Consider the following 26,943-nt stretch of genomic DNA (forward strand, 5'->3'; position numbering starts at 1 on the left):
GGTGGTGGTGATGGAAGAAGGAAAAGGAGAAGGAGAAGAAAAAGAAGAAGGAGGAGATGAAGAATACAAATTTTGGTGATATATGATAGACACATCCAAATATTAGAAAGTTTTTATGAAGAAGGCTTAATCTAATAGAAATAATGGGAGGAGAGAGAATGATAAGTTATAAATTCCTTGCTCTGAAATTGAAGAACTTCGATAATTTAACTGTAATCCACCCTTCCAGTCTGTTTTCATATTATTCCCTTTACAATTCTGCACATTCAAAACAAAATAAACTATAGGCATACCTCAGAGATATTGAGGGTTCAATTCTAGATCACCACAATAAAGTGAATATTGTAACAAAGTAAGTTACATGACTTAATTTTGTTTCCCAGTGCATATAAAAGTTATGTTTACACTTTACTGTAGTCTATTAAGTGTGCAATAGTATCACATCTAAAAAGCCAATGCACATACCTTAATGAAAAACTCTTCTTTTGCTAAAAAAAAAAATGCTAATCATCATCTGAGCCTTCAGTGAGTCATAATCTTTTTGCTGGTGGAAGGTCTTGTCTTGAAGTTGATGTCTGCCGACTGACCAGGATTATGGTTGCTGAAGGCTGGGGTAGCTGTGGTAATTTCTTAAGATTTCTTAATTTTAATTTTCTTAATTTCTTTAATTTCTTAAAATAAGGTAACAATGAAGTTTGCTACATCAATTGATCCTTCCTTTCATGAAAGATTTCTCTGTAGCATCAATGCTATTTGTTAGCATTTTACCCACAATAGAACATCTTTCAAAATTGGAGTCAATCCTCTCAAAAATTAAGTTTATGTAATATTCTTCAATATTGTTGTGTCTCATGGAATAGGGAGGCCTGAGGGGAGGGACAGAGAGAAAGAGAGACAGACAGAGAGAGAGACAGACAGACAGACAGAGACGGGGAGCAGCCTGTTGGTGGAGCATTCAGAACACATCGAACATTTATTGATTAAGTTCACAGTCTTAATGAAGCTGGTTTATGGCACCCCAAAATAATTACAATAGTAACATCGAAGATCACTGATCACAGATCAATAAAACAGATATAATAATAATGAAAATATTTGAAATATTGTGAGAATTACCAAAATGTGACACAGAGACATAATGTGAGTACAAGCTGCTGGAAAAATGGTTCCAATAGATTTGCTGGATGCAGGGTTGCCACAGACCTTCCATTAGTTAAACAACAACAACAACAAACAAACAAGCAAATAAAATCTCTTTGAAGGACAATAAAAGTGAGGTATGCCTGTACTCTGTCTCCTGTTCTTGTCCAACCCTCTTCCATCTTTGTCCATTTTCTCTATCCATTCCCTGTGCCTGCAGTGATATGTGATATGTTGTCATTAGGACTTTGTACATAGGAAGCACTTGTTAAATTATTATTCAGTTAATTAATTATCATACATAATACACATTCATAAATGTACTTGTGCCTTTCAAGGCTGAGGCATGTTGGGAGAATAGGTATTGGTAAAGCAGGAGTAAAAAACACCTGTCCAAAAGGGCTTACACTGCTTTGGTATAAAGGAATAGGTATCTATCTAAACATGAGTATTCAGCTGGCTCAATGGATAGAGCACTGGGCCTGGAGTTGAGAAGACTCATCTTCCTGTGTTCAAATCCAGTCTCAGACACTTACTATCTGTGTGACCCCAGGTAAGTTCCTTAAAATTGTTTTGCCTCATTTTCTTCATCTGTAAAATGAATAGAGTAAATGGCCTTAGAGATCACTTCCAGGTCTACCTCTAACATCTTAGGATCCTTAGGAGTCAAATCTTTCCTTGCTTTCTGAGCTACCCCTATATCACCAGAAATTCACAAGCTGCCACCGAGACAGTTCAAGGCCTCCCAGGGAAGGAAGTCATTGTCATCTAGGTCTTTGGAAGGGAAGTCTGTCCTGGCAGGGTCTCTCTGTTTAGTTTGGGTGGATAAGGGAACCTATTATTCCTGGGTGGATAGGAAAAGCCGGGGGGCTGGAGATTAATAGGCCCTTTTCTAATTAGAATAGCATGAAAATAGGTTGGAATCTCTTGCACATTAAAAAAAAAAAAAGACCACATACTCTGTGTCTGATAGTGCTGTAATTATAGCTTCTCTTAATAACAGTTAATAACTACTTACTATTTTGTAATCTAAGGGTAATGAATACTGTGGAGTTTTAGTTGGTTTGTTTAAGCTGACACAACTCTAGGGAATAGCCTCAAGGCTACAACTCTTTGTTAAGGGATTATGGCCTTAGTATCTCAAGGAGGGAGTATTTGTTTATTTTTAATATTATTCTCAAGCATAGCTTCAGGGAACATGCAGAGCCCATTTTCTTCAGAGAGATGCTGAGGGAGAGACCCAGGAGATAACCGTGCCCTAGTGCTTTGGGAGGACACAAACTGATCAAAAGTGGACCTCCATTTGGTAAAACCCAATAGAGCTTTGACTTTGTGGATTAGAATGTTATCCAAGCAATGGCATGGCCATTATTCTTTCTTTGGACCCAAGACCAATATTTTTGGGATCATGGAATATTAGAACTGGAAGGAACTTCTTACATCAATTAGCTAGTCCCTTCCTCACTTTACAAATGGAAAAACTCAGTCCCAGAGAAGGGATCTGGCTTGCCTGATGTTAACACATGACAGAGAAGACTTGGATTCAGGTTTTCTCTTTTAAAATAATAACAATAATAGCTAACGTCTATATAATACTTACTATGTGCCAGGCACTGTGCTAAGCACTATATTAACTCATATGATGGAAAGAAGTGATTATTTCTCTCATATTAATAATCCATTATTGATAATAGAAATGTGTATGTATAGTCTGTATCAGATTGTGCATGGTCTTAGGGAGGGAGGAGGGGAGGGAGGGGGAGAAAAATGTAAAAGTCAAAAACTTATGGATGTGATTGTTGATAAATCAAAATAAATTAATTTAAAAAATAATCAATTATTGAATTACATTGAACTGAAGGACATCGTTAATGGATGAGATTGCCCAAATCCCTGGGATACATGCCTTTTGATCTTGAGTGGGAGATCCTACCCAACCAGAGAAATTTACAAAGAATTAATCTAAGGTGAAATCTGTCCCATGGTGTACTACTCTGGCTTGGGTATGGGTAGGTCCTTTGTCCAGATTGCCCAAGGCTGAGGATGATCTGGGAGCAAGAACGATCAAAGTCACATCCCCCAGCCCCTTATTAGAATGGATCCATCTCTCATTATAATATTCATTCTTCTCATTAATTGGGTTTTTTCCCACTTAATAGTATTTTATTTTTCGAATTACATGTAAAGATAGTTTTAAACATTCACTTTTATAAGATTTTTATAAGAGTTCCAAATTTTTTTTCCCTCTCTCCCCTCCTCCCTCCCCAAGATGGCAAGCAATCTAATATAGCTATGACATGTACAAACGTATTAAACATATTTCCATATTAGTCATTTTATGAAAAAAGAATCAAAACAAAAGGGGAAAATCATGAGAAAGGAAAAAAGGGAGAAAATAGTATGCTTCAATCTGCATTCAGACTCCAGACTTTCTCTGGATGTGAATAGCATTTTCCATCATGAGTCTTTTTCATTGTATTGCTGAGAAAAGCTAAGTTTATCAAAGTTGATCATCACATAATGTTGCTATTACTGCATACAATGTTCTCCAGGTTCTGCTCACTTCACTCACCATCAGTTCATGTAAGTCTTTCCAGATTTTTCTGAAATTGACCTGCTTATCATTTCTTATAGAACAATAGTATTCCATCACATTCATATATCACAACTTGTTCAGCCATTCCCCAATTTACGGGCATCCCCTCAATTTCCAATTCTTTGCCACCACAGAAAGATCTGCTATAAATATTTTTGTACATATGGATCCTTTTCCATTTCTTATGATCTCTTTGGGATATAGTCCTAGTAGTGGTATTGCTGGATCAAAGGGTATGCACAGTTTTATAGCCCTTTGGACATAGTTCCAAATTGCTCTCCAGAATGGTTGCATCAATTCACAACTCCACCAACAATGCATTAGTGTTCCAATTTTCCCAAATCTTCTCCAACATTTATCATTTTCCTTTTCTGTCATATTAATCAATTGAATAGGTATGAGGCAATACCTCAGAATTGTTTTAATTTGCATTTCTCTAGTCAATAGTGATTTAGAGTATTTTTTCATGTGACTATAGATAGCTTTAATTTCTTCATCTGAAAACTACCTATTCCTATCCTTTGACCGTTTACCAACCAGGGATTTTCATTAATTGCTAACCAAAGTTGATTTCCACCCTTAGGAATACCCACTCTTCCAAAGGCATGTAAGTGTTAAGTGGGTTCCATGCTTTTATTAAATATCTGCTAGCATGATTAAGGAAATAATTAATTACCCACAAACTATGTTTCTCAAACTTTTTATATGTCATAGATCCCCTGGGAAGTGGGTTCTATTATTATCATCTCCATTTTACAGATGAGGAAATGAAAGTTAAATGACTTGCCCAGGGTCACATAGCTAGTAAGCATCCAAGGTCAGATTTCAACTGAAGTCTTCTTGATTCCAGGTCCAGGATATTATCCACTGAGCCTCCCAGGTGACCTGATACTAGGACTCTAGTCCTCTCTCCACTACACCCATACTGCTTCCCCTCTGATCATTTTGAATTGGCTTCTGGAATCCTTTGGGACATATGGGAAAATAAAAATCCATAGTCAGCCACATTCATTTCAGGGAGAAAAATATACTGACCAGAAAAGACTATAGAGAATAGAATAGTAGAGAAAGAAGGGATGGGGTAGAGTCAGATTGATCCTGAATTCCCAGCCACTAATGTCCCTCCAAATCCTATATTCATTGTGGAGCAAATGTATTTGATAAAGGCAACGTGAATTAGTAGATAGTGTTTGAGGCTTGGGATCAAGAAGATCTGGGCTCAAAAAATGCCTTGGACACTTACTAGCTATGTGACCCTGGCCAAGTCATTTGATTTCTCTGTGACTCATAGGAATTATCTGCTAAATCCTAGACACGTTTTCATCTTTATTGGTACAGGAAGTTCCCACACCTTGGGTTGCTCACTCAATCACAGAATCCATTCTGGCCTATTCAGTTCACTGAATTATGGCAATATTCAGATACTCCGCTTTGTTTGTAATACTTTAGAAGCCAGCTTAATCTAATGTACTAGAGACTTCAGGGGCATTGGAACCTTTCTTCTCTGACCTTACATGGCCTGAGAAGCAGCTGAAGCTGCTTGATAAGTAAAGTATTTGTCTCTAGGAGATCAGCAATTTTTTTTTTCATTTTCTAGGTCCTGAGCAGTTTTAATTTCCCACAAATTAGCCCAAGTGACCAAGATGTCATTCCCACAGTAGCTCCCACTTCTGCTACTTGAAATACATATATTCACCTCCCTATTTTAGCACTGTACAAGCACAGCAACCGAAGCTTATTTTATATTTTTTTTTGTGAACTTACTCTTAACAAATAAAAAAAATCAAGAAAACAAACAAAAGCATATAATGTCATTTTTATTGAAACTAGAACTATTTACATTATATATGTTTAATAACAAAAAACTTACTCTTTTCCTTTCCAATCATTTTTTAAATGTATGAATGAACAAATAAAGTTACATTGATGTCACTTACCAATATATATCTTGGGCTAATTCTGCTTTCTTTGCTTTGCCTGATTTCACATGTATTTTCCCATATTTCTTTATACTTCTCATATTTGCTATTTTGGATGATGCAACATCCCCAGTGTGGGTCTATGGAGCTGAGAGTAAAAAGCAGATAAAGGTGGTTACCTTTGGGCAGGAAGGTCCACTCCCACATCTTCTAGGGCTGCTGCAAAAAGGAGCAAGCAATTGACTTCACTTCCAAGCAGAGGTTTTGGAAATGTCAGGAAGTAGCCAGAGAACTAGAGTTTATGTGAAGTGTTTGGCTGGCGTGGGTGCGGTGAATGCAAGAGGACGCAAAGATGCATTGGTTGTGGTGAACAAATTGGTAAATTTGGAACTTGGGATTCTGTGGCTACATGTTTGGGGAATTGGTGTCAAGTAGGGAGGTGTGTAGGCTGGAAGCTCTCTCACAATGATGCGTTTGGGGGGCTTCATAAAAACAGAGGGAAAATGCGGTGTGCTCGGGAGCTAGAGTTTTTGTGGCTATATCATGGAGTACAGAATGAGAGGTGTTGAATGATTATGGTGCCTGGGAGCTCTGAGCTCATACTCACATACCAGCACCAAATTCCCCACTTCCATAGCTACAGGATCTTCTCTGTAAATCAATACACAGGCACAGCAAACTCTCTCAATCAAAATCAGGTGCTAGAAATCTCAACGTCACAAACTGACTATCCTCCAGAGAAGGAATCACTGCATTGTGCTTTGTACATTTGGTGCAAACTCTTTTACAATGACATTTTAAAGCAACAATTAGTAACCACAACCCTACTACCAAAGTCCTGTTGACATTCTGGTATAAAGATTTATGACCTTGCTTGCCAAGGGTTTCAGGTCTCTTAAGAGTTCATCTCATCAGGATTCTAGAAGGAAAAAAAAAAAGGATGAGTTCTTTGCATGATAAGGACAGATGCTATTTCACGTGTTGTTACTGGGTTCATGGCCAGGACTTAGGTAAAATAATTGACATCAGTGGATCCTGGTCTCAAAAAAAACCAAAAAAACCCACTGCTTAAAGCAGCAGCAGCTGGTAATGCTGTTGTTTTTCGTGTTTGTAATCACAGGCCAGGAGGGTAATTTCAGCTCATTCAGGTTTTCTTTGGTACATTTGCTATGAAAGTGTTGTTCTGACAGTTTCTTAAATTTGCATTTTCTGCTTTGGCAGAAAGCTAACTTCCAGTTTGATATTCTTCAGTCCTGTCCCACTCTTCATGACCCCATTTGGAATTTTCTTGGCAAGGGTATTGGAGTGGTTTGCCATTTCCTTCGTCAGCTCCTTTTACAGATGTGGAAACTGAGGCAAACAGGGTTAAGTGACTTACCCAGGGTCACACAGCTAGTAAGAGTCTGAGACCAGATTTGAGCTCAGATCTTCCTGATTCTGGGCCCAGCACTCTATCCACTGAGTCACCTAGCTTCCCAGTAATAGCTCCTTATCCCCAATACAGAGGAATGGCCATGAATGGTGAATAAAGACTGCATGGTTCATTCCCTGTATACATTCAGATTAAGACTTAACCCATCAGATTGTGAGCTCCTTGAGGAAAGTGACTCTCTTTTGCCTCTTTTTGTATCCTTAGCATTTAGCACAGTGCCTGGCACATAGTAGGTGCTTAATAAATGTTTGTTAATTGATTGATCTTGCATTAGGAAACTTGTTTGAGGGATTAAACCCAGACTATCAGCTAATTTATCTGTGGATTTTAAGTAGCTCTGAAGAGATAGCCCTGGCAGTCTGGATTGAAACCAGAGACAGGCTCAATCAAGGTTATTCAGCATATGTCATTGAGATTCCCATCTGTCTTTGGTTAGATGTCGACCCGCAATTGCATATCCAAGGCTTACTTTACCACCACACTGGCCCTTGGTGATGAATATGAATTAATACTGCAGCTGGAAACTGACCAGAAGATAGTTCAAAGATACTGATTTTAATTGATCGGAACATTTACTGCCTAAATAATCATGTTGTGACTTGAAAGAGTTAACATAGTTTCCAAAGGGCTTACTTACCCCCAGGTCATAGTTTATACAATGGAAGGATCTGAGTCAGTGTTTATTATTGTGAATTATCTATTTAATGTTTGGCTTTCAAACATGTTAAATCCTATTTAAGAACCTCCATGTCTCTTCTGCAATACACACCATCCCTAACAAGAATTACCCAGTTCTATAGTGCTATAGGAGTAGTTCAAATATCACATAAATTAGGACTTCTCACTAAAATGATCCATAATACAATCATAATGTTATATTCCTTGGACTACTCCATAGCCATTGACTCAGAGTCAATTATTACAGTTTAATATATTTTCAATGACTTAACTCATGCCCAACAGCAAGTATTAATGAAAGCTTATGGATGACGCTAAGTTAAAACATACAAACCTAAAAAAATACAAACTTAAAACCATTCTTGTGAAGTTGATGACATGACCTTTAATTAACAAAATGAAAATGAATAGGTATTAGTGCAGTGTGGAGTGCTTAGGAAGGAACAATAAACTATGTATATAAGTTCAAGGATGACTCTCTTTGCAAATGTTTGAGAGGAAAAGATCTGGTGATTTTGTTGGACTTTAAACTGGGCATGATTCAACAGTAAAGTGCTGTTGGTAGTTGATACAAAATAATACTTAATCCTATAGTTTTCTTCCTGATTAAATACACCTTTCTCTATAAGCAACAAGAAAAAGGCACAATATCAAAGTGCCTCTCCAAAAGAAACCCAATCCATTACCTTTGAAAGTATGTATAACACTGTGTTACTACTTACAGTACAAAATGCAAAGTGTTTAGCCTGATGTTCAAGCCCATCTTGGGCTCTGCTCTGGCTCTGCTCTATCTTTGCAGCTTGACTTCATACAACTCCAATTTTCATATTCTAATGTTGTGGTGCTGCCATATGGGGCCACTCATTTCTTAGGCTTGTCCTACTTTCTTCCATAGGCCCTCCTCTATTCCATTAATAGATTCCCTTCACATCTCTTTTCTTCCATTAAGGACTGGGTCAAATGCTACCTGTTTATGAAACCTCACATCCTCATAGCCAGTAGCTTTCTCCCCTCCCCCCACCCCCAACCCATCCGTCAATTTTCTCATAGCTCTTTGTCTGGACCTCTCCTTTGTACTTATTACAGTTTTTGTCATATTTATTTAATAATAATACCTAGCTATAGATAATACTTCAAGGTTTGAAAAATGCTTTACAAATATTTTGTTTTATCATCACAATTAGGAAGCAGTGCTATTATTATCCCCATTTTACGATAAGGAACCTGAGGCAAATAGAAGTCAAGTGACTATAAACGATTGATTTCTATGCACATGGATGGGTTTTCTTTGCTATAGGAAATCCTAGTGGAGCTATAGGGAATGGAGACGTGTAAAATGGTTTCTTGAGAGAGAGGAAGATGACACCCTGTATGAATTTTAATTTTCTGCACCTTCTGCAGCATCACATTCTTCTCCTGCACTGTCTGATGTCCATAATGTTAGGTTGTCTCTAAGCAACTGCTGATAAGGGATGTCTTTGTAGGAGTCTTCGTTAAGTGTATCAAATTCTGCAATAGCCTCATCAAAAGCAGTTTTAGCCAATACACAGGCGAGCTCTGGGTTATTTGGGATCTCATAGTAAAATACAGAAAAGTTAAGAGCTAGCCCCAGGTGAATTGGATGTGCAGGTTGCATCTCTTTCTTGCTGATGTCAAATGCTTCTTGATAAGCTCCTTGGGAATTATCTATTGTTTGTTTTTGGTCGTTGCATTACCTCAGTAATTATCTGAGGTCAGATGTGAACTCAAGTCTTCCTGAAGCCAGATCCAGTGCTTTATCTATTCTGCCACTTAGCTGTACATGTCTTATCTCCTTCCTTCCCCTTTAGAGTTTAAGCTTCCTGAGGGGAAGGACTGTGTCCCTTCTTGTCTTTATTCCTCAGTACTCAGCACTGTGCTTTATGCATAGTAGGTACCTAATGCATGGGCATTAAATTTAATGAAATGGAAATTAATTGATCTGAATAGAATTCTTGACTACCAGAGACTGAAAAGCAATAGCAGTCCTACTGACAAAACTGAAATCTACAATTTAAACAGCACTGAGGATACAAAAAAAGGCAAAAAGCAGTCCCTGCTTACAATCTAATCATGCAAACAAATATATACAAAACAAGCAACATACAGAATTAATAAGAAATGATTAACAAAGTGAAAACACAGGAATTAAAAGGGGGGGGCTCTTATTTGTTAAGAGTAAGTTCACAATAAAAAAAATGTAAAATAAGCTTCTGGTTGCTGTGCTAAAATAGGGAGGTGAATGTACCTATTTCGAGTAGCAGAAGTGGGAGCTACTCTGGGAGTGACATCTTGGTCACTTGGGCTAATTTGTGGGAAATTAAAACTGCTCAGGACCTAGAAAATGAAAAAAAATCATTAATCTCCTAGAGACTCGAGGTCCTCCAAGATCCTTTTCAGCTCTAAATCTATGATCCTATCATGCCATGACTTTAAGCCTGGATGTAGAGTTAAACGTAACAAAGAATTTCCTGCCTGTGAATGTGATAAGGCCCTGGAATTGTTTGACAAGAAGGATCATTCTTCCTTTAAAAAAAATTAAAAGTCTAAGGCAACAATAGACACCCATTTACGTGTGTGACCTTAGACACAAACCCTCCCAAGCACAATCGCTTTCATGACTTCATAACATGGAACGCCCAGAATACAAAATATGAAAGTAAAATTAGTCACCCAATATGATTTTCCAAGCATAAATATAGTGTCATAGGGTCACAGGCCTTTATAAGACCTTTGCCAGGCTGAAGGTAAAAGATGTGACTGCACTCGGGCTCTCCAACCACAGGCTGCTCTCTCTGTAGACTGTCCCTCAGACTCTCAGACTTGATGCAGCTGAGTCTAGCAATGCTTTCTGCAGATTGGGAAGGTCGTAAACGTGCCAGACAGATTACACACTCAGAGAATCTGATACTACCAGTCCTAGGAGGGTTTTTCTTTTTCCACTACTACCTAACCTAATGAAGCATTGGCTGGCAAAGGAGGCTGAATCAAGTAAGTCACTAAGTAAGTAAAGTAACAGCTTTAGTTGGTTAGGAGAGAATCTACAAGTGAAAGGCATTTTACCTTCAGTCTGTCTGGATTTTTAATACCTAATATAGACTATTAGTCGTGCAATCTAGACTTCTGCACTATGGAGTTCAGGGTTTTTTTAATCACAAAAAACACACCCAAAAGAAAGTAAATCAATGACAATTTCATTGACAGAATGACAGCCATATAAAAATGCTATTTGAATAAAGGATTGAAACACCACCTGATCATAGGCTAAGTCTTTCTTCTGACTCTGCATCTAAAGAGCTGGATTCTAGTGCCAGAGTGGCTGCTTACCAGCTCTGCAACCTAGGCCATGTGACACCTTTCTAGCACCTCAGTTTACCCATATGGAAAATGGAGATGTTAACATTTCCACTATCTACTTCATAATGTTTTTATAAGGTTGAAATGGGATAATTCATATAAAGCTCTTTGTAACCATTCAGTGAATAGAAATGTAAGTTTTTTAATAATACAAGTTTGCTTAACACAAATCTGAAAAATAATGATTATGGTCAGAGGGCCTTAAGGCTTCAAAAATCTGTGATTTCAATGGTATGGGGTCCCTCTCCATGCTTTAAATCGTAGGATCATTTATTTGGATCTGGAAGGGTCCTCAAAGGTCATCTAGTCTAGACTCATAATTTTGCAACTAGATGAATAGAACATTAGACATAGAGTTAGGAAGACCCAAGTTCAAATTTTGCATCAGACACTTCCTTAGCTGTGTGACCTTGGGCAAATCACTTAACCTGTCTCAGCCTCAGTTTCCTCTTCTGTAAAATGGGGATACCATTTACTTTTACTATCCAGGGCTGTTGTGAGATGACATACAAATAAGGTGGTTTGTAAACCTTAGAGTGTTATATAAATGCTAGCTGTTATTACTATCATTATAGATGACAAAACTGAGATCCACAGAGTTTAAATGACTTGTCCAGTATTATACAGTGACAGAGATGTAATTTGAACCCAGGTAGCACAGTGGATACAGTGCTGGACCTGAAGCCAGGAAGACTCATCTTCCTGAGTTCAAATCTGACCTCAGACACTTACTTGCTGTATGACCCTAGGTAAGTTGCTTAACCCTATTTGCCTCAGTTTCCTCATCTGTTAAATGAGATGGAGAAGGAAATGGCAAACCACTTCAGTATCTCTGTCAAGAAAACCCCAAATGAGGTCATAGAGAGTCAGACTCAATTTAAATGACTGAACAACAACAACAAAGCTTTCTGACTCTATACACAATGAGCCTTTCCACTTTACCACACTGTTACCATGACCAGAAAATGTTATCAGAAAATGTTATATGGCCAACCTTCTGGTAATGAGCCTCTCTGAATTTAGCTAGGTTATATCTCAGGCCAAAAATATATAGTGCATGTACCCATATTTCAATCAACCAATAAGCAATTATTTTATTCATTCTGTTCCAGTCACTGGGATGGACAATGGAGATACAAATGCATAAATGAAGCAGTCTTTGTTCTCATGGGGGAAACAACAAATACACATAGAAGTAGAGAAAAACTATATGGGCAGTAAAGGCAAGGTAACAGCAGGGAAGCAGGGGAGGTGCTAGGAAATGGAAAGATGAGGAGAGGCCTCACCTAGGAGGGATATTGGTGCTGAGCTTTGAAGGAGGCCCAGGGAATCTACTTGAAGCTTTTCCAGCTTGGCAAGACATGCTAGAACTGATTCTCCATTGGCAAAACCTCCAAGAGCCCAGTGTCACCCCAGGCCACGATTGGCTTTTGTGGAGGGCCTATATGTGTTAGCACTTCCTTATTCATTATTCCCAAGCTCCCTATTATAACATGCAAAGCCCTACAGGGGTGGAAATCTAAGGCCTTCAGGCCACACGTGGCCCTCTAGGTCCTCAAGTGCGGCCCTTTTACTGAATTTGATTCCATCAAAAGACCACACTTGAGGACCCAGAGAGCCACAAGTGGCCTTGTGGTGGCAGATTTCCCCATCTCTGCCCTAGAAGCTTATCTTTAAGAATACTACTGGGGCTGGGCTTGGGGAGTGAAAATGGGGGAAGAATATCTTTTCTGTAGGAAAATTCCTATTAGATGATGGAGAATTGGAATCTGGCTCCGAGTTTGTAGTTTCATCTATAACTTTATATGTTAAACTGTAAGATACTTGACCTTGACTCTGACCATCCCTCTTTATTGATTTTCAAATCTCTGCCCAGAGTTATATTCCCCCAGTTCTTTAATTTTTGTTGAGTTGTTTCAGCTGGGTTGATTCTCCATGATCCCATTAGGGGCTTGCTTGGCAAAGATACTAGAATGGTTTGATATTTCCTTATCCAGCATATTTTACGGATGAGGCAACTGAGGAAACTGAAACTGGTAAATAGGATTAAGTGACTTGCCCAGAAAAGTGTCTACAGCTAGATTTGAATTCAGATCCTCCTGACTCCAGGCCCAGTACTTTATCCAATGGGCTACCTACTTTCCTTTTTTTTTTTTAATGGGGCTTTCTTTTTAATAAATTAGTATTGTGTTGCCTTTAAGCCTTTCAAGTTCAATTTTCCCAGAGGTAGGAAAGGAAACATTTTACTCTGCGAACCTTAACTTATGTTAAATGTTTAAGCTTAAATCAGTCTTTTCCCTTGATTAACCCCTGCAGTAGCTTTCAGGCTTTGCAGTAACTATCCTCTCTACTCCAACTCCATGTAAGACAGGTTCAAGCAAAGAATCTGGGAAGTGGGCAAATGGAGTGTTTTCTTACTTTCATGCTAGGAAAGTGTGTTATTTGCACCCATTTAAGGGTAGAGAGACTACCCCACCCCACCCCTCACCCCTGCATGTGCCATAATAGGGGTAGGGATAGTTACAAATAATCCTCTAGGATTATTTCAAATCCTGCCTCAGATACTTAGTAGTTATGTAATCCTGGGAAAATCACTTAATCTCTTTCAGCCTCAGTTTTCTCATCTGTAAAGTGGGGATAATAATAGCACCTACCTCATAAGATTGTTGCAAGGATCAAGTAAGATTATATTTATACAGTACTTTGCTTAAAATGCCATATAAATACCAACTGTTGCTGTTGTTAGACTAGAAGAAAGTATGTCCTGCATCATACAATGATCAGGACCTCATAAAAATTGGGGAATCCTTTAAGCAAGATTCCTTAAAAATAATAGCATACTCATTCTTGGAGTTTACCTGTCAATTTCCAATTGGCCTTACCCTACCCTCCACCCCCACCCCAGCAAACAGGGGCTGAGCCAGCACATCCGTGTCATTCCACACCAAAGATAATCTGTGAAGCCAGAGCCCTTCCAAACTCATGTAATTCCACTTGGAGAAAACTTCTGACAACAAATTTCCAAATTGGACCCTACCCTAGAAGAGTTAGGATTTCCAATCTGTCATTAGAAAATGATAAAAACTTCAAAATCAGATGAAGTTGGGGAACCTAGCGCTGGATGTGTGTACCAACTGGAGAGGTTTAAACGGAAAGGGATTTCAGGTGCCACCCCACCCAGCCTTCTCAGTGAGGAGCAGCCATGCAGCCTTTGCCCGAAGGCCTAGCATGAGAGATAATTCACTCCCTCCCAAGACATGTCATTCCATCTTGGGGCAGCTCTACTCCTTAGAAAGGTTTCCACCACATTAAACCAAAAGCTGCCTCTGCTGCTTCAACCAACTGTTCCTAATTCTGCCCTCACAGGATAAACAGAACTACAGCTTTACTTCTGATGTTTACTGCCTGTGTTACCTTGGGCAAGTCCTTCTACCTTGGCCTTCAGTTTCCTCATCTGTAAAATGGGGGCAGAGGGGTGAATTAGAAAGCTTCTAAGGCCACTTCCTGTTCTAGTTCTATGATCCTATGACCATATGAATGCGATAATAGTGAGAATTGATCTTTAAGGTTTACAAAGCACTTTATAAGCAACGTCTCATGTGAGTCATAACAACTCTGGGAGGAAAATGACGCTGCTGTTATTAATCTCCACTTTACAGAACTGGAAGAGGTTCAATGATTTGCCTTGGGTCACAGATCTAAATAAATATCTGACATGGGATTTAAATCCAGATCTTTCTAATGCTAACATTTTTTTTAGTCATTTTTCAGTGATGTCTGACTCTCCATGACCCCATTTAGAGTTTTCTTGGCAAAGATACTGGAGTGGTTTGCCATTTACTTCTCCAGTTCGTTTTACAGATGAGGAAACTGAGGCAGAGAGGGTTAAATGACTTTTCCAGGGTCACACAGCTAGTAAATGTCTGAGGTCAGATTTGAGTTCAGATCTTCTTGACTCCAGGCTTGGTGCTCTATCCACTGAGCCACTTCTAATATAGCACTCTGTTAAACCACACAATTTCAAACCTGACATTTTAAAATTGTGTCAGAAGAGTCTAGGATAGCAAAAATATTATCATCCTATGATGTTCTAGATTGATTGTTGGTTTACTATCACTCTAGGAGATTCGGGTTCTGGTTCTAGCTCCATCTCTAGCTCTGTGACCTTAGGCAAGTCACTCTCAGGATGTTTGTTTCCTCATTTGTAAAATGAGAAGTTTAGATAATGCGATTTGCAAAGCTCCTTGCAGTTTGAAAAATTCAATGACACTGTGATAAAACTTAAGCAGTTGCATAATGGGAGAGCATGTATGTGTTGGAGCTGTAGTGGGGTTAGATGGGGCAATGAAAGACAGCTCATGGGGAGCAGGATCCAACTAATGAAAAGAGTAAGTTGAGAAATTTTGCATATTATTATTATTGCTCTCAGCATTACTGTTACTATTGGGTTTGCTCAATAGAGATCTCCCATCTTTCAAGACAGAAAAATGGCTATTCAGGGGACTACAGTCTACCTTTTACCATCTTAGTTTGCCTTTGTTTGGATATGGCCATCTTTAAAAACTACCTGCAACATTTCATAGTTTGTTCTGTGGTATAATTTGACCAGAGCCCTATCATTTTTAGAGCCCCCACCAGTGTAATACCAGTACACTAAGCATGATGAAGTAGAATCTAAAATTAGAAGACCTGAGTTCAAATCTCAGCTTTGCTCTTACTTTGTGACTTTCGGCAAAACAATTTCTCTCTCTGAAATTTCATTCATGTCTTCATCTAACAAGCATTGTTTAAAAAAAATGGATATGCCTAGAACTGGGCTAGGTACTAGGGTTCCGAATACAAAATGAAACAGTCCCTGACCTCTAGTTGCTTAAATTACATTTGTGGGACAGGGGGAAATAAAGGGAGAGGATGAAACTTGTACAGACATAAGTTAATAATTGTGTGTGTGTGTGTGTGTGTGTGTGTGTGTGTGTGTGTGTGTGTGTGTGTGTAGTAGTAGTAGTAGTAGTAGTAGTAGTAGTAGTAGTAGGGGTTGGATTGGAATATAGCCTATGGTACCCCAGAAAGTGCCAAGGGATCTCAACAGAGGCTCCAGTTGGATTGTGTCCCTCCCAAAGCTTATCCTCTTACATATTTCATTCATCCAATCTAATCCAGTCTCTACTACATACACAAAGTAAATACAAGGTAATTCAAGGGAGGGAGAGCAACCTAAGGATGAGGACAATCCTCACTTAGGAGGTGGTACTTGAGCTGAGCTTTAAAGGAAGTTAGGGATTCTAAGAGGCAGAAGTAAACACGGAGTTCATTCCAAACAAGGGTCACAACTGGTCCAAAAGCACAGAGAGAGGGGAATAATGATTGTGTATAAGGAAAAGCATACGGGGCAGTTTAGTCTGGCCTGAATGTGGCTTATGAAGGGGAGTAGTGTACATCTGTCAAATGAAGGAGTTGCATCACATGGTCTGTAATTTCCCTTTTCAGCTCTGAATCTATGATCCTCTACAGGAGACATTGTGTTGTAATGAAAAGAGTGTTGGACTTGGAGTCAGGAGAAACTTGGGATTGAATCCTTCTTCTAACACCCATTAGATGTGTGACCATGGGCAAATCCCTTAATCTCTCTGAGTCTCATGTTCCTCATCTTTAAAATGGCGAAAGTACCTATAGTACCAACATGACACGGGTATCATGAGGATCAAATGAAATAATATGTTTAAAGTGCTTTGTAAACCTTAAAGTACTCCATGAATATTCATTCATATTATGCATATAAGCCAGACCCTGACAAGTGTTCATATGAAGCTGATGATTGTAGGAACTCTCAGATTTTTTCCCACCATTTCTTGGGAATTCCCTTCTTTCTTTTCTCCTTCACATATTGCTACCTTGGACACTCCCCACAAATACTCCATTGCCTATTTCCCAGAGGTTGGAGTCCTTCTACCTCTAAAATCTATGAACCTATAAACTTTACTCTAGGGACCATTTAGGGTTAGGTTCACAGAAGTGCAGAGAAATGGGACAGAAGATACCCCCAGCCTAAGAGCCAGACTCAGTGCCTCTCTCTGGGCAGAAACACTGGAACTTTGCTTTCCAGGGTAAGAGATTTGGAAAACTCCAATAGCACTGTTTCAGGAATGCTTCCTCCCCTGCCTATCTGAGTTCCACCAGTGGTCTCTTTCCCACTCAAGTTTCTAGGGTATACTTTCTCCCCAATACAACTGTATGCTTCTAATCAGGTCTTCCTTACCCCAAGACCAGTATCCACTATAACATCTAGCACAGGACCTGTTATATAACCTAGATTCAAATTCCAACCCTACCTTATTTCTCCACCCCACCCAACCCCCCACAAGCAGTAGGCAGTCCTTCAATCCTATCCCAGGCCTCTTTCCCCATCTCCCAACTTTCCTAGTGCCATTTGCCTTAGGTATCAAAATTGCAGCTATGGCCTTACCCAGCTTCCATGCTATCTCCTCACCACCATCACCACACAAAGAGCCATTTTATTCTGTATCCACCTCTCCCCTCCCATCCCCAATCTTGGCTCTACTCCTGGGAATAGCCTGCCTCAAATAGTCTGAGGGTATTTTTCTTACAGAAATGTGAATCAATTTTAATTCAGTCCACAGACACTCACCCTTTAGCATCAATTTGCAAACCATAAAGGTTGAAGGAATTACCCAACCATCCCTCAGTCATTAAATAGCAGGGTTAGATCCAACCCAGTCCAGTGCTTTCCCCCTTATATCCAGTCAGTCCCTTACTATTCTTCATATTTAATTTAACTCTAAATCCTGAGAGCACCAATATTCAAAGAGATTGATGCTGTGTTCAAAACAAACCGACGTCTAAATGATCTCTTTGATTCAAATAATTTTAAAGCTATTCCCGAAAGTAATGAGTTTACCACCAAGGAAGACTTTCCCCTCCTAGCCATCCAGAGTGACCCAGGAAACAGAATGATCTCAAAGGCAGCCATCCTATTGCTTCATATTTAGAATGTTAACACTTTTAACCTTAACCTTTAAACAAGGAAGGAGAGTCAGGATGCCTGACTACATGGAAGTCTGACTCATTTGGAGGAATTATTTTTTAAATGAGGAAGAATAAAAAAATACTCTCTCGTGAAAAATGACACTTGTCTTTTTCTTTTTTAGTCTTGATAACAGGGAAAGATCACAGGATAAAAGAAAGGTAAGGAAAGGATGTGATATAAAAGCAAGAAACATCATCATGCTATTTAGTAGAAGATTACTTGAATCAGCCAACAAGCTTTTATTAAGTGCTGATTAGGTACCAGATATGGTACTAGGCATTGAAGATAGAAAGGCAAAAAAGAAATTCCCTGCCCTCAAGAAGCTTAGATTTCCTCTGACAGGACAATATACACTCATATACGTAGAGACAAAATAAGCATATGAAAATAAATACAAGACCCATGATTTAAATTATAAGACCATAAAGTATGAAAGACAACATGGCCTACCTCGTAGATAGCTGATCTGAAAGTCAGGAAGAGTTGGCCTGAGTTTAGGTCTAACCTCTGACACCCACAGGCTATGTAACACTGGAGAAGTCACTTAACCTCCCAATGCCCCAGGCATTCTAAGACTGGCTAGAAGACCTCTGAGCTCCTTTCCAGTTCTTGGTCTATGATCTATGAATCCAAGTTACAGAACAAATACTGATCTGCCTTTACAGCCAAAAGTACTTTGTGTCTGATATATCTTGAATATATTTATGTATGTATATGTTGTCTCCCTCAATTGAGTGTAAGTTCCTTGAGGGCAGGGATTTTTTTCATTTTTGTCTTTGTATCTCTAATAATAACTATAATAATAATAGCTAGCATTAAAGCACTTTTGTTGTTGTCAGTTGCGTCAGACTCTTTGTGACCCCATTTGGGGTTTTCTTGGCAAAGAAATTGGAGTGATTTTGCCGTTTCCTTCTCTAGCTCATTTTACAAATGAGGAAATTGAGGCAAACAAAGTTAAGTGACTTCCTAATTCCAAGCCTAATTGTACTATCCACTGAGGCACCTAGCTGCCTTGACACTAAAGCATTAAATAGCACTTTTTTTAAAGAATTTTTTAGAATTTTATATATGTTATTTCCTTTGATGCTCACAACTCTATAACATAGGCACTATTATTATCCTCACTTTACAGATGAGGAAATTGAGGCTGAGAAAAATCAACTGACTTGACAAGGGTCATGCAGCTAAGTGTGTTAAGGTAGGGTTTGAATTCTGGTCTCCCTGACTCCCAGTCCAGTTCCCACTTTTCCATCTAGCATAATACTTGTTATATAGTTGGAGATTAATAAGTGCTTTGGTATAGGAAGTTTCCTCATCTAGAATTCCCTATACCAATGAAGTCACAGGTCAAATCTAAAAGTAAAATATAGGTGGTGACTAATAAGTAAGTAGAATCCCTTCTTGTTATTCAGCCCTGTCCAATTCTTTGTGACCCCATGGGCCATAGCACACCAATGCTGTCCATTGATTTTTCTTGGCAAAGATACTATAGTAGTTTGTCATTTCCTTCTCCAGTGGATTAAGGAAAACAGTGGTTAAGTGACTTGCCCAGAGTCACACAGCCAGTAAGCATCTGAGGTCAAATTAGAACTCAGGTCTTCCTGACTCCAGGCCCAACGATCTATCTATCCACTGAGCCACCCCTTAAGCAATACTAATAAGAGAGAAGGAAAGAACACTAGTTTTAGAGTCAAAAGACTTAGTTTCAAGTCCTGGAGCAAATCGTCTACCCTTTCGGGGTCTCAGTTTTCTCATCTGTAAAAAAGGGGAAAACAAAAAATCCATTTTCTTTCCACCTCTAAACCTTACACTAAGCCTCTTCTTATAGATTAAACTCTATAACATCTGAGGTTTTTTGCATGTAATTATTATGCTTTGAAAGATGCTGGTTTGGTCTGCCTACCATAAGTCTCTCCCCACATCAAAACAATCTTCAGTTTAGTCACAAAAGTGACCTTGCTAAAGCATGCATCTGATCATGTCACTCCCCTTGCACCCTGCTCAATAAACACCAGTGCTTCCTTATAGTCTCCAAGATCAAATATAAAATCCTCTATTCAGCATTCAAAGCCTTTTATAACCTGGTCCCTTCTACTTTTCCAACATTCTTATACCTTACACCGCCATACCCTGCAATCCAGTGACACTGGCCTTACTATACACAAATTTTCACCACTTTCACAGTCTGTCTCCCATGCCTGGTAGAGTACACCCTCATTATCTCTACCTCCGTTTCCTTGGCTTCTACTTCCTTCAAGTCCAAGCTAACATCCTACTTTCTACAGGAGGCCTTTTCTGATTCCCCCCCAATTCTAATTACTTCCCTCTGTTGACTCTGTCCCATCTATCATGAACATAGCTTGTTTGGATATTATCTCTGAGAGCAGAAATTTTTTGCCATTCTTTGTGTCATCAAATAATCAGAGCTTAGCACAGTGCCTGGTATATAGTAGGTGCTTAATAAATGTTGATTGACTGACTGACCCCTCAGTATATCTGGATGCAAGTAATAATAATCTGCTTTATAATGGTGTTCTGCCATAGTTTCATTCTGTCGTTTGGAGACACCTGCTTCTGTCCATTCCCATTATGCCTGCTGAGGTGGGCAATGCCTCAGTGGAGCAAAGAGGGGAATGTTTCCATGGGGAGGCTCACCTGGGCCAGGAAACCAGGTTTGTCATCCACTCTGGAATAACTTAATTTGACCCTGACAACTAGCTCTCTGAACTGCCTGCCTATTTGGCAGTATTGACAGAGACAACAGGTGAGAGTCCTCAGGCTGCCAGAAGCTTCGTCCTTGCGTGATTGCTTTGTCATGTCAGGATTCACTGGGTGAAGGGTTAAAGGTGTGCCTCATACAGCAGGGCACCAGAGGCCACCTACGTGCTCCTTGTCCATATGGTGACCAGATCCTTCACCTCTGCCCAAGTGCACACCCAGTCGTTGGGCCTGCTCCCCTTCACACACAGCACTCGTCAGCACCGCCCTCAGGCAAACACTATGGCCTCTCCACTTCATGTTTGTAACCCCTAGGGCACAGAGAGAGGAGTGGGCCTTCTCCTTCTGGTTTCATTTTGCATTTCTTCCAGCTCTTCTTACCAGGGGAATGATACACACCCTGTCAGGATCCAAGGAGGCCATAAATAACCTTTCTCACAACCACCCAATAACTATGCTTTGCTTTCAGACATAATCACCCATGAAAGCTATTTATGACTTTATACACTCCAGTTCAGTGAACATTATCCCTTCAGATAGCTTAATTACTTTAATCTTTGGCAGCCTGTATTCTTTCTAAGAGCAGGGCCAGGGAAGGCATCCCGAAGCTGCCTTTGGGGAGCTGGGAGACCAATACCTCTAGATGTGTCAAAGGTAGGAGTTCAGTCAGCTTTAAAACAAGACAAGGAGAAGAGGGGGAAAAAAACTCTTGTGAGATTAATAACTGAGTGACTCGAAACTAATTTATTTTAATGTTACAGCCCACAAACCCACTTCCCTTCAACTTCTTGGTAAGCTAGGGAGCCAGGCTGCCTTGACATTAAGGGAAGCTCATTTGTAAGCAGAACTCAGGAAATAAAATTCACACTTCTGAAGTTCAGTCAAGTCTGAAGACCTGCCTGTGGCAATGTTCTCCTATTGTCTGGCTGTAGAAGAGGAGTGTCCTTGCTACCCCTATGTGGGCTCTGAAGGGCTCCAAAAAATGCCTCCCTGCTTGCTAGCTAGCACATGTTCAAAATTCTGTCTTCAGAGCTTCACAGGCACTGAAGGCCCTCTTCAAGCTACCTACTACCTACCTTTCCAGTCTCACTCACATACCCCTTCTACCTCACTCTCTGTTCGAGAGATTGGACTGCTCTTCATTCGCCTGTTCTCCTTCTGCCCTCTTCCATCTCCTTTGGCCAAACCATTCCTTACTGCCTGGACAGCCTACCCTCATCAATACCTGTTGAAACCCTCTCCTTCCCACTGGTAATACCACCTCTTTCATGATGCCGTCTTTGACCTGGTGGTGCAGTGGAAAGCACCCTAGATTTGGAGTCAGAAGATCTGGCTTAGCTACTGCTTCATTCATGAAAAAAGCAGTGGCTCTTGGTTCAGAGGACTTAAGTTAAAATACTACCTCTTATACCTACTGTGCACCCTGCAAGATCTGGAGCAATTCCCTGGCCCCAGCTGCCCCATCTATAAGATGAGGAGGTTGAACTAGATGATTTCTAAGGTTCCTTCCAACTCTAAATATGTGACTCCTCCCCTGAACTGGAGATGCCCTTTTCCTCCTCTGAGCTCTTATAGGATTTTATTTATACTTAATTAAACAGCTCTGTGTTTTTCCCCTCATTTACCCCAATTAAAATATAAACTCTTTGAAGTACTGATTCATTTTTGTCTTCATACCCCCAGTTCCCCGCATAGTGCCTGGCACCTTGTAGACATTTAAAAAACACTTGTTTATTGACTTAGGATAGAATGACCGCTGCCTGAATATTCTTGTCCTTCTGGCCCAAACCATTCTCCTTTCTAAGTAGGGTTATCTCCATGAAGCAGGCCATGTAAATGTTTATGATACTAAGATAACAGAATTTCCAAAAGCAACAGACCACTGTTCCTCAGAAGCATGGAAAAATGTGAAACATGCATGTTATACCTTAGGCCACTGGACTGGACTGATGTCTGATTGTCCTCTGGGATGACTCAATCCTACTTTAAGGATATACCATGAATAGGGAATACATAGTAGGAAGTACTGATGTCCTGGTGCCTAGAGGGGAGTGATTCTTAACACTCTCTTTCACAGCATAGCTGAATCAAAGGGTAAAGACCCAAAAGGCATGACAACCCACCTTTAAGACAATTTATTGTACTTCTTAATCTTGGGAGGTAATAGACATGAAAAGACTTGTTCTTCTTGAAAGTATACATACACACATATATCTATGTCTATAAAACATGTATATGTATATTTGAGTGTACATTAATACACACATGTATATATGTATGTATATTTACATATGTAGCATATTATTAATTTGCTATGAAAACATGGAGAAATTATTTGGACTTTGATTTTTAACTCTATTCCACTCCCTGTCTTCCTTCTAAGTCTTTCCTACCCTTTTCTGACCAAGGTTACCAGATTAAAATGTAACTGGGAAATATTTAACAAAATAAATAAAAATATAATAAAACATGTTGTTGCTCAGTCACTTTTCAATCGTGTCTGACTCTTCCTGACCTCATTGAGGGTTTTCTTGGCAAAGATACTGGAAACTGAGGCAAACAGGGTTAAGTGACTTGCCTACAGTCACACAGCTTGTGTCTGAAGTCAATAAAACATAGATAATGTTAATATATGATTCTCAAAGTCAATGTGTGCCTTCAGGGATCCTTACGTACTGTTAAGTGCCCCCCCCCCTTCTCATTTGAGTTTGACACCACTGGTCTGAAGCTAGAGGTTAAGCAACTTGCCCAGGGCCATATTGCTAATATATGTCAGAAGCAAGACTTGAACCTAGGTATTCCTGGCTCTTATAACTATAACAACAATAAACAACAAACAATATGAACACCATAAATGGAACATCCCCAGGGGGCAAAATTGAGTTGGTTTAGTCTGTGCCAGGAACTGTACTAAGTACTATGGATAATAAATAAACAAATGAACAAACAAATGAATAAACAAAGAAATAAACAGATGAAACAAGTGTAGCAGTCCTTCCAGCAAAGGCCTGGACTGATGACTTGTGAAGTCATTCCCTCTAAATCCATGATTATCTTGAACATATTCTTTGCAAGGTCCCTTATGGTCTACTCCCCAGACTATGGACATTTGTCCTTTAGCATTAATTCTCCTTTAGCATTAAACCTCATGATATACCTATCACTGTGATGAGCCAGCTGGTACTAGATGCTCTGTTAGGTATTCTAGAGGGTATGTCAATGCCCATTAAAATTCTTCATAGGAAATAGTAAAAGACTTCTCAGATGAGAAAGGACAGGGAAGCCCTCTTCAAAGCTTCTTTTTTCCTGCCCAAAATGTTATGTGGGTGAATAATTGGTTCACCAAGTCTCAGACACTGTGAACTGCCCTTAACTGGAAAACTCCAAATAAATACCAACATTGATGGTGAGCCAGTTAGAACAGCCACTGGGAGAGTGTGAAATGGTGGTAAGCAGACAGAAGTTGGCTTTCCAATGAGTACTAGAGGTGGGGGTTAGTTGCCCCAACCTTTTAGACCCCTGAAATTTCTGCTAGCAATCTAGGAGCAGTTTTGTCACACATACCCGATGCCTTTTGCTGATGTCCCAAAGCCTACATGATGAGGACCTTTGTTCAATGACTAAAAAGATTAACTCTATGTGGTCCTTAGACTTTCACATTTAATGTTTACTAATCTGTCTGCATGTTCTGAATATCATGCTCTAAATCACAATTATGCAATGACAGAATCTTAAAGTTGGGGCATCAGAACACACCCAGGCCAACCCCTGAACAGGAATGTCTTCTACAATACCCACAGCCTGTGATTATCCAGTCTCCAATAAAAAACCTTCAATGTGCTACTAATCTATTCTCTCACCTTCCTCCTCCTCTTCCTCCATAGGAGCTCTGTTCCACTTTTGAATAGTTCAAGTCAGGCAGAGGAAGGACACAAATAAAAAGTTTGCTTTTTTTCTTTTTCTTTCTTTCTTTTTTCTTTTTTTTTTTTTTTTACAATCAACAGCATTGGGATCTTCTATACCTATTCTCTATCCCTTCTGTCAACTGTATAATGGCAAAGATATGGTCTACTGCAGAATACTGTTTACGAAAGCCTGTTGGTTCCCTACTAATACCTTCATATAGATGCCTTTAATGCCCATGTAAATGATTCTCATAAAACTTTATATAGATGGAAAAGTAGTCATATACTTAAGGTATGTGGTCTGTAGTTTGGGATATTCTGTTGCCTGCTTTTTTGGAGGTATACATTAAGTCTGAAGTGGAATTTCCCTCCCTTTTGATGTATTCCTCTCTTTCAGATTCCTAACAAATAGATCCCTAAATGTCCTCATAGTTGTACCACATCCAGCATGGATATACTTAGTATATGACTATATGTGTGTGTATGTGTCTAGATAGATAGAGAGATACACACACACACATGCATATATAGCCTAATCAGATATTTTTCTCAACTTTTTCTTGTTAGTGCCATTACTTATAAGCACATCCAGGTCTCTTCAGTTGGAATCCAAGAATCGTGTCTCCATTTTCCTTGATGGTGAGAAGAGGTTGTGATAAAATAAAAAAACTTTATAGATCTTTTCTATTATTTATCTCTTTGTTGTTTTTCCAACTTCATCCTTAAATGACCTTGGGATAACTTTGCTTTATTGGGTCTCTCTCCAAGCTTTATTCCCATTGGTTATACTCTTGTTTGTTTCTCTCTGCTTTATGAGATGATATGATTCATAATCTTCCACCACCCTCTTCCATGAGATTTTACAGAAAAATTTATATTCTAGACCTATGTTACCCTTGGCTGCCCTATCTCTTTTAGGCAAATAAGTCAAATGTCTGCATACTAAAGTGTTTGTTTCTTAAGCTTTCATCTCCTCATTAAGACTTACAATGGCTGAACTTTATGAAGTTACAATTGGCTTATAATTATGTTGGTTGAACTCTTATATGAAATTACAATTGGCTCCCATATAGAATTATTATCATAGATGTCTGTGTCATTTCTTTTGTTCATTTACTATTTCTCGTCACAAGGATAGTACAACGGAAACAGTTCTGGGTCTGCAGTTAAGAACTAGAGTTAAGAAATTCTACTACTGTCCAGCAGTGACAGAATGAGTAGTCTAGTCCTGTACCAGTGTGAACTTAAGCAAGTCACTCTCTCAGCCTCAGTTTCCTTCTCTGTAAAATAACAATGTTAAGCTAGATGATCTCTAAGGTCCCTCTCAACTCTAAATCTATAATCCTATAAACAACATGTTTAAATAATGAGGTTTGTATTGGTCTAACTGTATAACATATCTTTTTCTCACTTTTATTATTTGTTCTAGCTTGACACTAAATTTGTATCTTTGCTCTAGTAAGTTTATAGTCTAACTATTGTTGCTGTTGTTGTTTGTCCTTCATTCTCAAAGAAGACCAATGACATCAGGAGGGTGATGTCTTGACTTGCAAGTGAATTGGATTTAAGTGAGGCAGAGCTGTGCAAGGTCACCAGCCTCGCTCTCTCCTCCAGAGCCATCTGGGTCCAGCGGGAGATATGGATCAGGATGATTGGAGATGGTCGGGGATGCAGTGGGAGGCCTTGGCCTTTTTAAGTGAAGGTCTTTCCCAGGTCTCAGGTCTAACTGTATACATATGACTGATACAAGAATTATTCCTACATCAATAATGAGTCTTTTCCTGTCTGTAAAAATATAACCGATTTGATTTTTTGTGATATTCAGTTCAAGCCATGTCCAGCACCTTCCAATTATTTTCTCAAAGAGAGTAATTTGCTAATTCATATGAATTAAAACTAATTTTGTCCTGATAAACTTTTGAGCATTCTGTAGTACCCAGATAACTGGAGACTTTGGTGTTGAAATTAACTAGTTAGGTAATTTCAGTCTTAGCCTAAAGAAAACGGAACTCTCCAATCATACTTTAGTCTATCCCTGAAAACAGATGGATTCATTTGAATGTGACCTTCTTCATTTTTAGAAATTACTTAAAGATTATAGGCTTATTTCCTTGTGAGTCAGCTCTTTTATACAT

The 26,943-nt window shown here is 39.2% G+C and overlaps 1 protein-coding gene across 1 annotated transcript in view; it reads left to right on the forward strand.

Annotated features, from left to right (window-relative positions):
- The window catches only part of NEDD9 (neural precursor cell expressed, developmentally down-regulated 9), a 225,545-nt gene that overhangs the window by 118,121 nt on the left and 80,481 nt on the right, over window positions 1-26,943 (forward strand). The gene's annotated exons all lie outside the window — the stretch shown is intronic.

This window comes from Vombatus ursinus, unplaced genomic scaffold (assembly GCF_900497805.2).
Source record: "Vombatus ursinus unplaced genomic scaffold, bare-nosed wombat genome assembly UNPS02000577.1, whole genome shotgun sequence".
Taxonomy (NCBI): Eukaryota; Metazoa; Chordata; class Mammalia; order Diprotodontia; family Vombatidae; genus Vombatus; species Vombatus ursinus.